Source organism: Myxine glutinosa, chromosome 2 (assembly GCF_964187855.1).
Source record: "Myxine glutinosa chromosome 2, kmMyxGlut1.1, whole genome shotgun sequence".
NCBI classification, from domain to species: Eukaryota; Metazoa; Chordata; class Myxini; order Myxiniformes; family Myxinidae; genus Myxine; species Myxine glutinosa.
In genome coordinates this window covers 6,589,233-6,604,731 of record NC_136262.1, presented here as the reverse complement: position 1 = coordinate 6,604,731, position 15,499 = coordinate 6,589,233, and the positions used below count along the sequence as shown (strand labels likewise).

Below are 15,499 nucleotides of genomic sequence, written 5' to 3'. Positions count from 1 at the left end.
GGTATAAAACATATGGACACTGCTAGGACTTCCAGGAATGTTGGTACTTCAAAAAGTGGATCTGTGGAGAATTAACGGGGGTCGAAAAGATCAAGGTTTTGGATGGGGGGAGATAAGAGATGGTGGTGAACTGATTTGTAATTGCATTTGTAACTGTATCCTGATTTGTAATTTTATAAACAAAGCTAATCTTATGAATTAAAGTCTTGTTGGAAACTCACTTGTCATGGTGTTTCAGTGGAACTCAATGAGGTGGTTAACTTTGAGATCAACGTAAACGGGTAATTTGGTCAGGGTAATCCACCATAACTATAAATAGGTACAAACACATGGGATAACAAATGGAAGTAAACAAATACCTGTTGATTGACACGTTGCTCCGATTGACACAAAATGTTACCACAAGAACGCCCGCGCCTGCAAATTTTTTATTCATAATTATGACATCATAGGTCACGTGGTTCAGACGCCATATGGGAAAAACATGACACCTCCATATCTCTGAAACCGCTCCATGGAAAAATTGAAACATGGTTCATTGTCAAGTACTACCCATTGGGATAATATTTGTTAATGATGATGTCATCAGTACCTTAATTATGACGTCGTAACTTGACAAGTACAAAGCTTGATCCAATCAGTATGAATTTTTTTTCTCCACAATTCTTGGTCCGATGGACACAATTTTCACCATAGGCGCACTTCCTCCTGTAGAATCCTTCGAGGTAATTATGACGTCATAGGTCATGTCGTACACGGGCGCCATCTTGGAAAAAATTTGCACCTCCATATCTCTGAAACTGGTCCATGGAAAAATTGAAACATGGCTCATTGCCAAGTACTCCCCATGTGGAATAACATCTATTAACGATGATGTCATAGGTGTCTTAATTATAACGTCATAATTCGACAAGTGTGACGCTTCGTCTGCTCAGTATGATTTTTTTCCCTCTGCAACTGTTCATCTGATGGACACGAAATTTTCACCAGAGGAGCACCCTCTCCTGCAGAATATTTTATTGATAATTCTGACTTCATGGTCATAGGTCACGTGGTACAGGCGCCATTTTGGGAAAACCGAAAAAAGTTGCACCTCTATATCTCTGAAACCACTCCATAGAAAAAATTGAATTGTGGCTCATTGTAAAGAACTCCGCATGGGGAGTAGGTGTTGTTAATGATGACGTCATTGGTGCCTTCATTATGACATCATAATTCGACAGAGACAATGCTTAGTCTCCGGTTTGAAATTTCTTGAACATGATCCATGCAATAATTATTTTGGAAAATATAAATTTATGATGTCATCTGTCACGTGGCCTGGCAGCCATATTGGATCAAAGAAAAAAAACCCTTCAAAAACAGAAGAGTTGACTCGCACCAAGTTGACTGCGCAGGGTAAGTATTCTGTGAATATCATCTTGAATATCAATGATGGTGAATGAAAGTGTCAATGATGGTGAATGAAAGTGTCAATGATGGTGAATGAAAGTGACAATGATGGTGAATGAAAGTGACAATGATGGTGAATGGAAGTGCCAATGATGGTGAATGGAAGTGCCAATGATGGTGAATGGAAGTGTCAATGATGGTGAATGAAAGTGTCCATGATGGTGAATGAAAGTGTCAATGATGGTGAATGAAAGTGTCAATGATGGTGAATGAAAGTGTCAATGATGGTGAATGAAAGTGTCAATGATGGTGAATGAAAGTGTCAATGATGGTGAATGAAAGTGTCAATGATGGTGAATGAAAGTGTCAATGATGGTGAATGAAAGTGTCGATGATGGTGAATGAAAGTGACAATGATGGTGAATGAAAGTGTCAATGATGGTGAATGAAAGTGTCAATGATGGTGAATGAAAGTGTCAATGATGGTGAATGAAAGTGTCTATGATGGTGAATGAAAGTGTCAATGATGGTGAATGAAAGTGTCAATGATGGTGAATGAAAGTGTCAATGATGGTGAATGAAAGTGTCAATGATGGTGAATGAAAGTGTCGATGATGGTGAATGAAAGTGACAATGATGGTGAATGAAAGTGTCAATGATGGTGAATGAAAGTGTCAATGATGGTGAATGAAAGTGACAATGATGGTGAATGAAAGTGTCAATGATGGTGAATGAAAGTGTCAATGATGGTGAATGAAAGTGTCAATGATGGTGAATGAAAGTGTCCATGATGGTGAATGAAAGTGTCAATGATGGTGAATGAAAGTGTCAATGATGGTGAATGAAAGTGTCTATGATGGTGAATGAAAGTGTCAATGATGGTGAATGAAAGTGTCAATGATGGTGAATGAAAGTGTCAATGATGGTGAATGAAAGTGTCAATGATGGTGAATGAAAGTGTCGATGATGGTGAATGAAAGTGACAATGATGGTGAATGAAAGTGTCAATGATGGTGAATGAAAGTGTCAATGATGGTGAATGAAAGTGACAATGATGGTGAATGAAAGTGTCAATGATGGTGAATGAAAGTGTCAATGATGGTGAATGAAAGTGTCAATGATGGTGAATGAAAGTGTCAATGATGGTGAATGAAAGTGTCAATGATGGTGAATGAAAGTGTCAATGATGGTGAATGAAAGTGTCAATGATGGTGAATGAAAGCGTCAATGATGGTGAATGAAAGTGTCAATGATGGTGAATGAAAGTGTCAATGATGGTGAATGAAAGTGACAATGATGGTGAATGAAAGTGTCAATGATGGTGAATGAAAGCGTCGATGATGGTGAATGAAAGTGTCAATGATGGTGAATGAAAGTGTCAATGATGGTGAATGAAAGTGACAATGATGGTGAATGAAAGTGTCAATGATGGTGAATGAAAGTGTCTATGATGGTGAATGAAAGTGTCAATGATGGTGAATGAAAGTGTCAATGATGGTGAATGAAAGTGTCAATGATGGTGAATGAAAGTGTCAATGATGGTGAATGAAAGTGTCAATGATGGTGAATGAAAGTGTCGATGATGGTGAATGAAAGTGTCAATGATGGTGAATGAAAGTGACAATGATGGTGAATGAAAGTGACAATGATGGTGAATGAAAGTGACAATGATGGTGAATGAAAGTGACAATGATGGTGAATGAAAGTGTCAATGATGGTGAATGAAAGTGTCAATGATGGTGAATGAAAGTGTCAATGATGGTGAATGAAAGTGTCAATGATGGTGAATGAAAGTGTCAATGATGGTGAATGAAAGTGTCGATGATGGTGAATGAAAGTGTCAATGATGGTGAATGAAAGTGTCAATGATGGTGAATGAAAGTGTCAATGATGGTGAATGAAAGTGTCAATGATGGTGAATGAAAGTGTCAATGATGGTGAATGAAAGTGTCGATGATGGTGAATGAAAGTGTCGATGATGGTGAATGAAAGTGTCAATGATGGTGAATGAAAGTGTCGATGATGGTGAATGAAAGTGTCAATGATGGTGAATGAAAGTGACAATGATGGTGAATGAAAGTGTCAATGATGGTGAATGAAAGTGTCAATGATGGTGAATGAAAGTGACAATGATGGTGAATGAAAGTGTCAATGATGGTGAATGAAAGTGACAATGATGGTGAATGAAAGTGACAATGATGGTGAATGAAAGTGTCAATGATGGTGAATGAAAGTGTCAATGATGGTGAATGAAAGTGTCAATGATGGTGAATGAAAGTGACAATGATGGTGAATGAAAGTGACAATGATGGTGAATGAAAGTGTCAATGATGGTGAATGAAAGTGACAATGATGGTGAATGAAAGTGACAATGATGGTGAATGAAAGTGACAATGATGGTGAATGAAAGTGACAATGATGGTGAATGAAAGTGACAATGATGGTGAATGAAAGTGTCAATGATGGTGAATGAAAGTGTCAATGATGGTGAATGAAAGTGACAATGATGGTGAATGAAAGTGACAATGATGGTGAATGAAAGTGTCAATGATGGTGAATGAAAGTGTCAATGATGGTGAATGAAAGTGACAATGATGGTGAATGAAAGTGTCAATGATGGTGAATGAAAGTGACAATGATGGTGAATGAAAGTGTCAATGATGGTGAATGAAAGTGTCAATGATGGTGAATGAAAGTGACAATGATGGTGAATGAAAGTGACAATGATGGTGAATGAAAGTGTCGATGATGGTGAATGAAAGTGTCGATGATGGTGAATGAAAGTGTCGATGATGGTGAATGAAAGTATCGATGATGGTGAATGAAAGTGACAATGATGGTGAATGAAAGTGTCAATGATGGTGAATGAAAGTGACAATGATGGTGAATGAAAGTGTCAATGATGGTGAATGAAAGTGTCGATGATGGTCAATGAAAGTGTCGATGATGGTGAATGAAAGTGTCGATGATGGTGAATGAAAGTATCGATGATGGTGAATGAAAGTGACAATGATGGTGAATGAAAGTATCGATGATGGTGAATGAAAGTGACAATGATGGTGAATGAAAGTGTCAATGATGGTGAATGAAAGTGACAATGATGGTGAATGAAAGTGTCAATGATGGTGAATGAAAGTGTCGATGATGGTCAATGAAAGTGTCTATGATGGTGAATGAAAGTGTCTATGATGGTGAATGAAAGTGTCGATGATGGTGAATGAAAGTGTCGATGATGGTGAATGAAAGGGTCAATGATGGTGAATGAAAGTGTCAATGATGGTCAATGAAAGTGTCTATGATGGTGAATGAAAGTGTCAATGATGGTGAATGAAAGTGACAATGATGGTGAATGAAAGTGTCTTTGATGGTGAATGAAAGTGTCTATGATGGTGAATGAAAGTGTCTTTGATGGTGAATGAAAGTGTCAATGATGGTGAATGAAAGTGTCTATGATGGTGAATGAAAGTGTCAATGATGGTGAATGAAAGTGTCAATGATGGTGAATGAAAGTGTCAATGATGGTGAATGAAAGTGTCTATGATGGTGAATGAAAGTGTCTATGATGGTGAATGAAAGTGTCTATGATGGTGAATGAAAGTGTCTTTGATGGTGAATGAAAGTGTCAATGATGGTGAATGAAAGTGTCAATGATGGTGAATGAAAGTGACAATGATGGTGAATGAAAGTGTCAATGATGGTGAATGAAAGTGTCTATGATGGTGAATGAAAGTGTCAATGATGGTGAATGAAAGTGTCTATGATGGTGAATGAAAGTGTCTTTGATGGTGAATGAAAGTGTCTATGATGGTGAATGAAAGTGTCAATGATGGTGAATGAAAGTGTCAATGATGGTGAATGAAAGTGTCAATGATGGTGAATGAAAGTGTCAATGATGGTGAATGAAAGTGTCGATGATGGTGAATGAAAGTGTCAATGATGGTGAATGAAAGTGTCAATGATGGTGAATGAAAGTGTCAATGATGGTGAATGAAAGTGTCAATGATGGTGAATGAAAGTGTCGATGATGGTGAATGAAAGTGTCAATGATGGTGAATGAAAGTGTCAATGATGGTGAATGAAAGTGTCAATGATGGTGAATGAAAGTGTCAATGATGGTGAATGAAAGTGTCTATGATGGTGAATGAAAGTGTCTATGATGGTGAATGAAAGTGTCAATGATGGTGAATGAAAGTGTCTATGATGGTGAATGAAAGTGTCTTTGATGGTGAATGAAAGTGTCAATGATGGTGAATGAAAGTGTCAATGATGGTGAATGAAAGTGACAATGATGGTGAATGAAAGTGTCAATGATGGTGAATGAAAGTGTCTATGATGGTGAATGAAAGTGTCAATGATGGTGAATGAAAGTGTCTATGATGGTGAATGAAAGTGTCAATGATGGTGAATGAAAGTGTCAATGATGGTGAATGAAAGTGACATTGATGGTGAATGAAAGTGTCTATGATGGTGAATGAAAGTGTCTATGATGGTGAATGAAAGTGTCTATGATGGTGAATGAAAGTGTCTATGATGGTGAATGAAAGTGTCGATGATGGTGAATGAAAGGGTCAATGATGGTGAATGAAAGTGTCAATGATGGTGAATGAAAGTATCGATGATGGTGAATGAAAGTGTCTATGATGGTGAATGAAAGTGTCTATGATGGTGAATGAAAGTGTCTATGATGGTGAATGAAAGTGTCAATGATGGTGAATGAAAGTGTCAATGATGGTGAATGAAAGTGTCAATGATGGTGAATGAAAGTGTCAATGATGGTGAATGAAAGTGTCGATGATGGTGAATGAAAGGGTCAATGATGGTGAATGAAAGTGTCAATGATGGTGAATGAAAGTGTCAATGATGGTGAATGAAAGTGTCTATGATGGTGAATGAAAGTGTCAATGATGGTGAATGAAAGTGTCAATGATGGTGAATGAAAGTGTCAATGATGGTGAATGAAAGTGTCAATGATGGTGAATGAAAGTGTCGATGATGGTGAATGAAAGTGTCAATGATGGTGAATGAAAGTGTCAATGATGGTGAATGAAAGTGTCGATGATGGTGAATGAAAGTGTCAATGATGGTGAATGAAAGTGTCAATGATGGTGAATGAAAGTGTCAATGATGGTGAATGAAAGTGTCAATGATGGTGAATGAAAGTGTCAATGATGGTGAATGAAAGTGTCAATGATGGTGAATGAAAGTGTCAATGATGGTGAATGAAAGTGTCAATGATGGTGAATGAAAGTGTCGATGATGGTGAATGAAAGTGTCAATGATGGTGAATGAAAGTGTCAATGATGGTGAATGAAAGTGTCAATGATGGTGAATGAAAGTGTCAATGATGGTGAATGAAAGTGTCGATGATGGTGAATGAAAGTGTCGATGATGGTGAATGAAAGTGTCAATGATGGTGAATGAAAGTGTCAATGATGGTGAATGAAAGTGTCAATGATGGTGAATGAAAGTGTCAATGATGGTGAATGAAAGTGTCAATGATGGTGAATGAAAGTGTCGATGATGGTGAATGAAAGTGTCAATGATGGTGAATGAAAGTGTCGATGATGGTGAATGAAAGTGTCAATGATGGTGAATGAAAGTGACAATGATGGTGAATGAAAGTGTCAATGATGGTGAATGAAAGTGTCAATGATGGTGAATGAAAGTGTCAATGATGGTGAATGAAAGTGTCAATGATGGTGAATGAAAGTGTCGATGATGGTGAATGAAAGTGTCAATGATGGTGAATGAAAGTGTCGATGATGGTGAATGAAAGTGTCAATGATGGTGAATGAAAGTGTCAATGATGGTGAATGAAAGTGTCAATGATGGTGAATGAAAGTGTCGATGATGGTGAATGAAAGTGTCAATGATGGTGAATGAAAGTGTCGATGATGGTGAATGAAAGTGACAATGATGGTGAATGAAAGTGTCAATGATGGTGAATGAAAGTGTCAATGATGGTGAATGAAAGTGTCAATGATGGTGAATGAAAGTGTCAATGATGGTGAATGAAAGTGTCAATGATGGTGAATGAAAGTGTCAATGATGGTGAATGAAAGTGTCGATGATGGTGAATGAAAGTGTCAATGATGGTGAATGAAAGTGTCAATGATGGTGAATGAAAGTGTCAATGATGGTGAATGAAAGTGTCAATGATGGTGAATGAAAGTGTCAATGATGGTGAATGAAAGTGTCGATGATGGTGAATGAAAGTGTCAATGATGGTGAATGAAAGTGACAATGATGGTGAATGAAAGTGACAATGATGGTGAATGAAAGTGACAATGATGGTGAATGAAAGTGACAATGATGGTGAATGAAAGTGTCAATGATGGTGAATGAAAGTGTCAATGATGGTGAATGAAAGTGTCAATGATGGTGAATGAAAGTGTCGATGATGGTGAATGAAAGTGACAATGATGGTGAATGAAAGTGACAATGATGGTGAATGAAAGTGACAATGATGGTGAATGAAAGTGACAATGATGGTGAATGAAAGTGTCAATGATGGTGAATGAAAGTGTCAATGATGGTGAATGAAAGTGTCAATGATGGTGAATGAAAGTGACAATGATGGTGAATGAAAGTGACAATGATGGTGAATGAAAGTGTCAATGATGGTGAATGAAAGTGTCAATGATGGTGAATGAAAGTGTCAATGATGGTGAATGAAAGTGTCGATGATGGTGAATGAAAGTGACAATGATGGTGAATGAAAGTGACAATGATGGTGAATGAAAGTGACAATGATGGTGAATGAAAGTGACAATGATGGTGAATGAAAGTGTCAATGATGGTGAATGAAAGTGTCAATGATGGTGAATGAAAGTGTCAATGATGGTGAATGAAAGTGACAATGATGGTGAATGAAAGTGACAATGATGGTGAATGAAAGTGTCAATGATGGTGAATGAAAGTGTCAATGATGGTGAATGAAAGTGTCAATGATGGTGAATGAAAGTGACAATGATGGTGAATGAAAGTGTCAATGATGGTGAATGAAAGTGTCAATGATGGTGAATGAAAGTGACAATGATGGTGAATGAAAGTGTCAATGATGGTGAATGAAAGTGACAATGATGGTGAATGAAAGTGTCAATGATGGTGAATGAAAGTGACAATGATGGTGAATGAAAGTGACAATGATGGTGAATGAAAGTGTCAATGATGGTGAATGAAAGTGACAATGATGGTGAATGAAAGTGTCAATGATGGTGAATGAAAGTGACAATGATGGTGAATGAAAGTGACAATGATGGTGAATGAAAGTGACAATGATGGTGAATGAAAGTGTCAATGATGGTGAATGAAAGTGACAATGATGGTGAATGAAAGTGTCAATGATGGTGAATGAAAGTGACAATGATGGTGAATGAAAGGGTCAATGATGGTGAATGAAAGTGTCAATGATGGTGAATGAAAGTGTCAATGATGGTGAATGAAAGTGTCAATGATGGTGAATGAAAGTGTCTATGATGGTGAATGAAAGTGTCTATGATGGTGAATGAAAGTGTCTATGATGGTGAATGAAAGTGTCTATGATGGTGAATGAAAGTGTCAATGATGGTGAATGAAAGTGTCAATGATGGTGAATGAATGTGTCAATGATGGTGAATGAAAGTGTCAATGATGGTGAATGAAAGTGTCGATGATGGTGAATGAAAGGGTCAATGATGGTGAATGAAAGTGTCAATGATGGTGAATGAAAGTATCGATGATGGTCAATGAAAGTGTCTATGATGGTGAATGAAAGTGTCTATGATGGTGAATGAAAGTGTCTATGATGGTGAATGAAAGTGTCAATGATGGTGAATGAAAGTGTCAATGATGGTGAATGAAAGTGTCAATGATGGTGAATGAAAGTATCGATGATGGTCAATGAAAGTGTCTATGATGGTGAATGAAAGTGTCAATGATGGTGAATGAAAGTGACAATGATGGTGAATGAAAGTGTCAATGATGGTGAATGAAAGTATCGATGATGGTCAATGAAAGTGACAATGATGGTGAATGAAAGTGTCAATGATGGTGAATGAAAGTGACAATGATGGTGAATGAAAGTGTCAATGATGGTGAATGAAAGTGTCAATGTTGGTGAATGAAAGTGACAATGATGGTGAATGAAAGTGTCAATGATGGTGAATGAAAGCGTCGATGATGGTGAATGAAAGTGTCAATGATGGTGAATGAAAGTGTCAATGATGGTGAATGAAAGTGACAATGATGGTGAATGAAAGTGTCAATGATGGTGAATGAAAGTGTCAATGATGGTGAATGAAAGTGTCAATGATGGTGAATGAAAGTGTCTATGATGGTGAATGAAAGTGTCTATGATGGTGAATGAAAGTGTCTATGATGGTGAATGAAAGTGTCAATGATGGTGAATGAAAGTGACAATGATGGTGAATGAAAGTGTCAATGATGGTGAATGAAAGTATCGATGATGGTCAATGAAAGTGTCTATGATGGTGAATGAAAGTGTCTATGATGGTGAATGAAAGTGTCTATGATGGTGAATGAAAGTGTCTATGATGGTGAATGAAAGTGTCAATGATGGTGAATGAAAGTGTCAATGATGGTGAATGAAAGTGTCAATGATGGTGAATGAAAGTGTCAATGATGGTGAATGAAAGTGTCAATGATGGTGAATGAAAGTGACAATGATGGTGAATGAAAGTGTCAATGATGGTGAATGAAAGTGACAATGATGGTGAATGAAAGTGACAATGATGGTGAATGAAAGTGTCAATGATGGTGAATTAAAGTGACAATGATGGTGAATGAAAGTGACAATGATGGTGAATGAAAGCGTCGATGATGGTGAATGAAAGTGTCGATGATGGTGAATGAAAGTGACAATGATGGTGAATGAAAGTGACAATGATGGTGAATTAAAGTGACAATGATGGTGAATGAAAGTGTCGATGATGGTGAATGAAAGTGTCGATGATGGTGAATGAAAGTGTCAATGATGGTGAATGAAAGTGTCGATGATGGTGAATGAAAGTGTCGATGATGGTGAATGAAAGTGTCGATGATGGTCAATGAAAGTGACAATGATGGTGAATGAAAGTGACAATGATGGTGAATGAAAGTGTCAATGATGGTGAATGAAAGTGTCGATGATGGTGAATGAAAGTGTCGATGATGGTGAATGAAAGTGTCGATGATGGTCAATGAAAGTGACAATGATGGTGAATGAAAGTGACAATGATGGTGAATGAAAGTGTCAATGATGGTGAATGAAAGTGTCAATGATGGTGAATGAAAGTGTCAATGATGGTGAATGAAAGTGTCAATGATGGTGAATGAAAGTGTCAATGATGGTGAATGAAAGTGTCAATGATGGTGAATGAAAGTGTCAATGATGGTGAATGAAAGTGTCAATGATGGTGAATGAAAGGTCTTTTTCACATTTTGTCATGTTACATGATGTGTAAAATGGATAATATTGAGATTTTGTTGTCACAGATCTACAATTAATACCCTGTAATGTCAAAGTGGAATTTTTTATTCAGAAATATTTACAAAATAAATTAAAACGAAAAGCTGAAATGTCGAGTCAATACGTCTTCAACCCCTTTGCTATGACACTCCAAATTAAGCTCAAGTGCATCCAATGTTTTACAATTTTGGCAGTTTGAACCCCTGCTATATCCCATTACAATATTGATGTAGAAAACAGCTGAGTTAAACAGCATTCACAAGACAAATGGCCTGCTATGCAAAATCTGATGTTTATGGGGTGGATTGGGGGGCGAAGGGGGTGTGAGTGGGGAGTCAGTTATTAGAATTAAGGGACAGACTTTGTATTTTCGTAGTTTATAGGACTTTTTTGTTTGTATTAAGAACACGTGGATCGGGGTAGGTTGTCCTGTCTGTTCATGTGCTGCTGGGAGACTGAGTTGTAACCTCTAGTAGCTCGAGAGGGTGAGGATGTATTGTGACGTGTCTCTTGTGTCGAACCAGGCGAGTCCGGGCAAGTGGGAAGGAGTTGATGATGTGTCGTTTTCCCTCCCAATCACGAATGGAGAAGGCTCCTTTCCTGCAGCTGTCCATCAACATGAAGAGGTGGGCCGCAGACTGTTCCTGGTCTGTGATCGGGAGGATGTGTGCTGATGATTGGTCCGTTGGGGCCTGGGCGAAGACTTGCTGCAGGGGAGGAGAGAATGGTGCCTCAGGCACTTCACTTAGTTCAGTTAGTTGTCTCTTGGTTTTGCCAGTTGGTCCAGTCAACTTGTTTTTTCTGGGTTCCCAGTACTGGGCACGAGACAAATTCCCTCGTGTGTTCTACTGCCGCCGCTACTTATCATCACCTGGTACCTGCCTGCTCCCTCTCAGGTCCAACTTTCCTGCCATTCAGACAAACTTCCCGCTATTTCCCTCACTCATCGTATTCTCCTATTGCCTGTTTTAAGTGTCATCATTATTTACCGTGTCATCGTCTCCATCTGGGATTCCGTTTTTTTTTTGTTCTGCACTCTCCTTCATTGAATATTTATTTATCTTTAATAAGGAAGTGTGCACGTTGTCCTGCCGTCATTCTCATGCAGACCATTTGGGTTTTAGAGAGTACCCCTGGAGGATTAAATCAGGGTAATTCAAGTGTTATTAGCCAGCGTGGTATTAGATGGGAACTAGAACGCCACTCAGTGGAGCGCATACTCCCACCGTGGGTTTAGTTGGAATAATACGTTTTGTTTAACATCCCCTCTCTCCAAAACAATAAATGAGAAAGAAAGTAGGCCCTAACTGTCAGAGAATTTATTTTGATATATCTCGGAATTGGAGGAGAAAAACATCATTTAAGAATAAGAATAAAAGCTTTAATGCAGTAAAACAGAAAAAATCTTTCCCAAAAAAATTCCTGGATCCGGAATAATATCCTGAGCTTCACCAAAAACTAAACAATTCTTCCTTATCCCAAGAGCAATCATCCCACCAACTTTCATCCAAATCCGTTCTGAACTTTTCCAGATATCTTGTTTACAAACACACGAACACATGAACATACGAACACACACACACACACACACACACGGACGGACACGATCGAATGCATTACCTCTGGCGGGAGTAATAAACCTGAAAATCGCAGAGCCAGAACCAGAATTATTTATTTGGTCTGGGAAGCCCATGCGAGGTTTCTTCTTCTTCAGCCTCTCACAACCCTGGGTGAATATGCGATCTTTTTTTTAAAAGTTCGAATTTTGCCAAATCTGTTTTCTTCGTTTGTTAGTATACCTCAGCCATTGACAAATCTGGAATTATAATTTTATTTGAGGTTCAAATTAACCCGGGAGATTGTGTCAAACGATGCCTGCAAGTCTGTACATGTGATAAATAATAATTAATCGTCCACAGTCAAAGACTCTTCTTCTTCACGCAATAACAACTTCCAGCTTCCAGACTGTACATCCAATCATCTTCAAATTTTTGCACACTTGTTACTCTTCATGACTTCCACTACAGTATGAGGTTTCACGTCGAACAATGAAGTGGTTCAAGAGATATAAATGTTTTTATTATTTGCGTTTAATTAACGATATCTGCCAAACCACGTGACCTATCGCAAATTCCAAAAGGGCATTTTAGTAGAATGATATGCTGAACAGATTTGTGAAGTTTCCCCTCGATTGGATCACAAATGAGGGAGGAGCTAGGTTTTAAATGTTTGTGCTTTAAAACGTCATAACTCTGAAACCATGTGATGTGTTACGGATTCGTCACTTCCGTTGTGGTGGTTTTCATCCACTTGAAACCTTTTTGGTTCCATGTACTATCATTGTTTTCCAAAGGTTTATTGTGTATGAACTGTTTTCAAAAGGTGAAAAAGTTAGTGTTAAAAAGAAACAGGAAACCGGATCGGGAACCGGACGTGATGAGGAAGAGGAGAAAAAGAAGGCGGACTGAGTGAGTCGGACAAGAAGGAGCCGAGCTATTTGCGGTCTGGAGCGAACGTTGGCAAACAACAGTCACTAGCGAACTTTCGGGTTTCCCAGGAAAGGGATTCCTGCGACAGAGTGGTTATCTCTGTGACAGATTAACCTGCGTGTCAGATTTTGCGATCGATTCAGGAGAGAATCATCGTCGTGCCGTTGCGCCACGAGACTGGGCCGTCGGCCATTTTGACTCGCGCAGGACTTGCACTTCTTTCACGGTTTCGTCTCGTTTCGACCATTTTCACTGCATTCAGACGTCGATCTGGGGTGTGTGTGTGTGACGTGTCTTTTGAGTGGAAAGTCTGCGTGTCGCCGACTGTGAGCTGTGGAATGTCCATACCCGAGGGTGTGATCTCTCAGTCGCCTGGAGGGCGCCTTTGGATTTCCCAGTCGCCTTGAGGGCGCCTTTGCCCCGCTTTGGCAGCGGGACTGTTCTTGCCATCTGAACGGGATTCTGGTCTCGATTGGACATCGTTCTGGCGATCGCTGGAGCGAAACAACTTTGGCTTGAAGCCGGGAATAAGAGACATTGGGGATGTTCTTGTTTCACTCACTTGGAGCACAGTGAGTTATATATTACAAAACTGATGGTACCATCATAGGACATATTGATTGTACTTTTGATTACTATTATTGTTGTACTGTTATTCTTGTGTGATCTTAATACAATATTTGTTTGTGAGTAACAATTGGGGTGGCTTCTCCATTGATCTTTGACATACAGAATAATGGTGCTCTCGGGGCTCGGGGCTCGGGGAGGAGCACGTGACACTCGTGACAGATGCATGACGTCATGCTCGCTGACTTTTTTGTTCATCATGGGTATGGGATTCATCCTGCAAAGTTTGGCCTCGATCTGTTCAGGTGTTTTGGAGAAAATTGGATTTTAGTGTTTTTCACTCAAAACAATATAGCGGCCAAACCACGTGACCTGTGACGTCATAATTACCATTAAAATATTCTGCAGAACGAGTCCCTCCCATGGTAAAAATTTGCTCTCAATCGGTCCAATTATTGCAGAGAAAATGGTTTTTAAAGGAGAACAGAAAAAAAAATTCCCCAAAAAATTCCCAAAAAGCCTTCCTGGATCCGGAATAATTTCCTGAGCTTCACCAAAAACTAATCAATTCTTCCTTATCCCAAGTACAATCATCCCACCAACTTTCATCCAAATCCGTTCAGAACTTTTCCAGATATCTTGTTCACAAAAACACGAACACACACGCACACACACACGGACACGATCGAATGCATTACTCCCTGGCGGGAGTAATTACAAACCACATTTTCCACTTGGGTGCACTTTGTCCCAAATTTCTACAAGGATATAACCAATCTCAGAGTTAATCTCTAGCGTGGACAACCTCCACCACAACTCTGCTAAAGCGGTTGACGTGGGGGCATTTACCACAACTCTGGTAAAGCGGTTGACGTGGGGGCATTTACCACAACTCTGCTAAAGCGGTTGACGTGGGGGCATTTACCACAACTCTGGTAAAGCGGTTGACGTGGGGGCATTTACCACAACTCTGCTAAAGCGGTTGGCGTGGAGGCATTTACCACAACTCTGGTAAAGCGGTTGACGTGGGGGCATTTACCACAACTCTGGTAAAGCTGTTGACGTGGGGCCATTTACCACAAATCTGGTAAAGCGGTTGACGTGGGGGCATTTACCATAACTCTGGTAAAGCGGTTGATGTGGGGGCATTTACCACACCTCTGGTAAAGCGGTTGACGTGGGGGCATTTACCACAACTTTGGTAAAGCGGTTGACATGGGGGCATTTACCACAACTCTGGGAAACGATTCAGACTGACACGTTCAGAGGATCTTGGTAAAACTTTGTGGGTGAGAGCATTTGATGTTAGTTACATTTAAAGGATTAATATTTTGGTGTGTGGGGGAAGAGAAGATACAATTGTGGATGAAGATGCACATGGAGTAGACATTATGACATGAGGCCAATGGGGAGAGTCTAGTGGGAAGCAGCTACATGAAGGAAGTCCCCTCACCCTTCATGCCATCCGGAGTCCCTCCCAACGGGGGAAGTGGGTTCGGGGGAGTGGACAGGGGGGCCGTCAGCCACAGGGTGTGAGGCTGCACCAGCTAAGGTGTGAGGGCCGGTGCCTGAGGCATGTGATCTGGCACTGGCCGTGGTGTGC

At 39.5% G+C, this 15,499-nt stretch overlaps 1 protein-coding gene across 10 annotated transcripts in view; it reads right to left on the bottom strand.

Moving 5' to 3' along the window:
- Window positions 1-15,499, bottom strand: part of ABCC12 (ATP binding cassette subfamily C member 12) — a 407,545-nt gene that overhangs the window by 54,691 nt on the left and 337,355 nt on the right. The window lies entirely within an intron of this gene.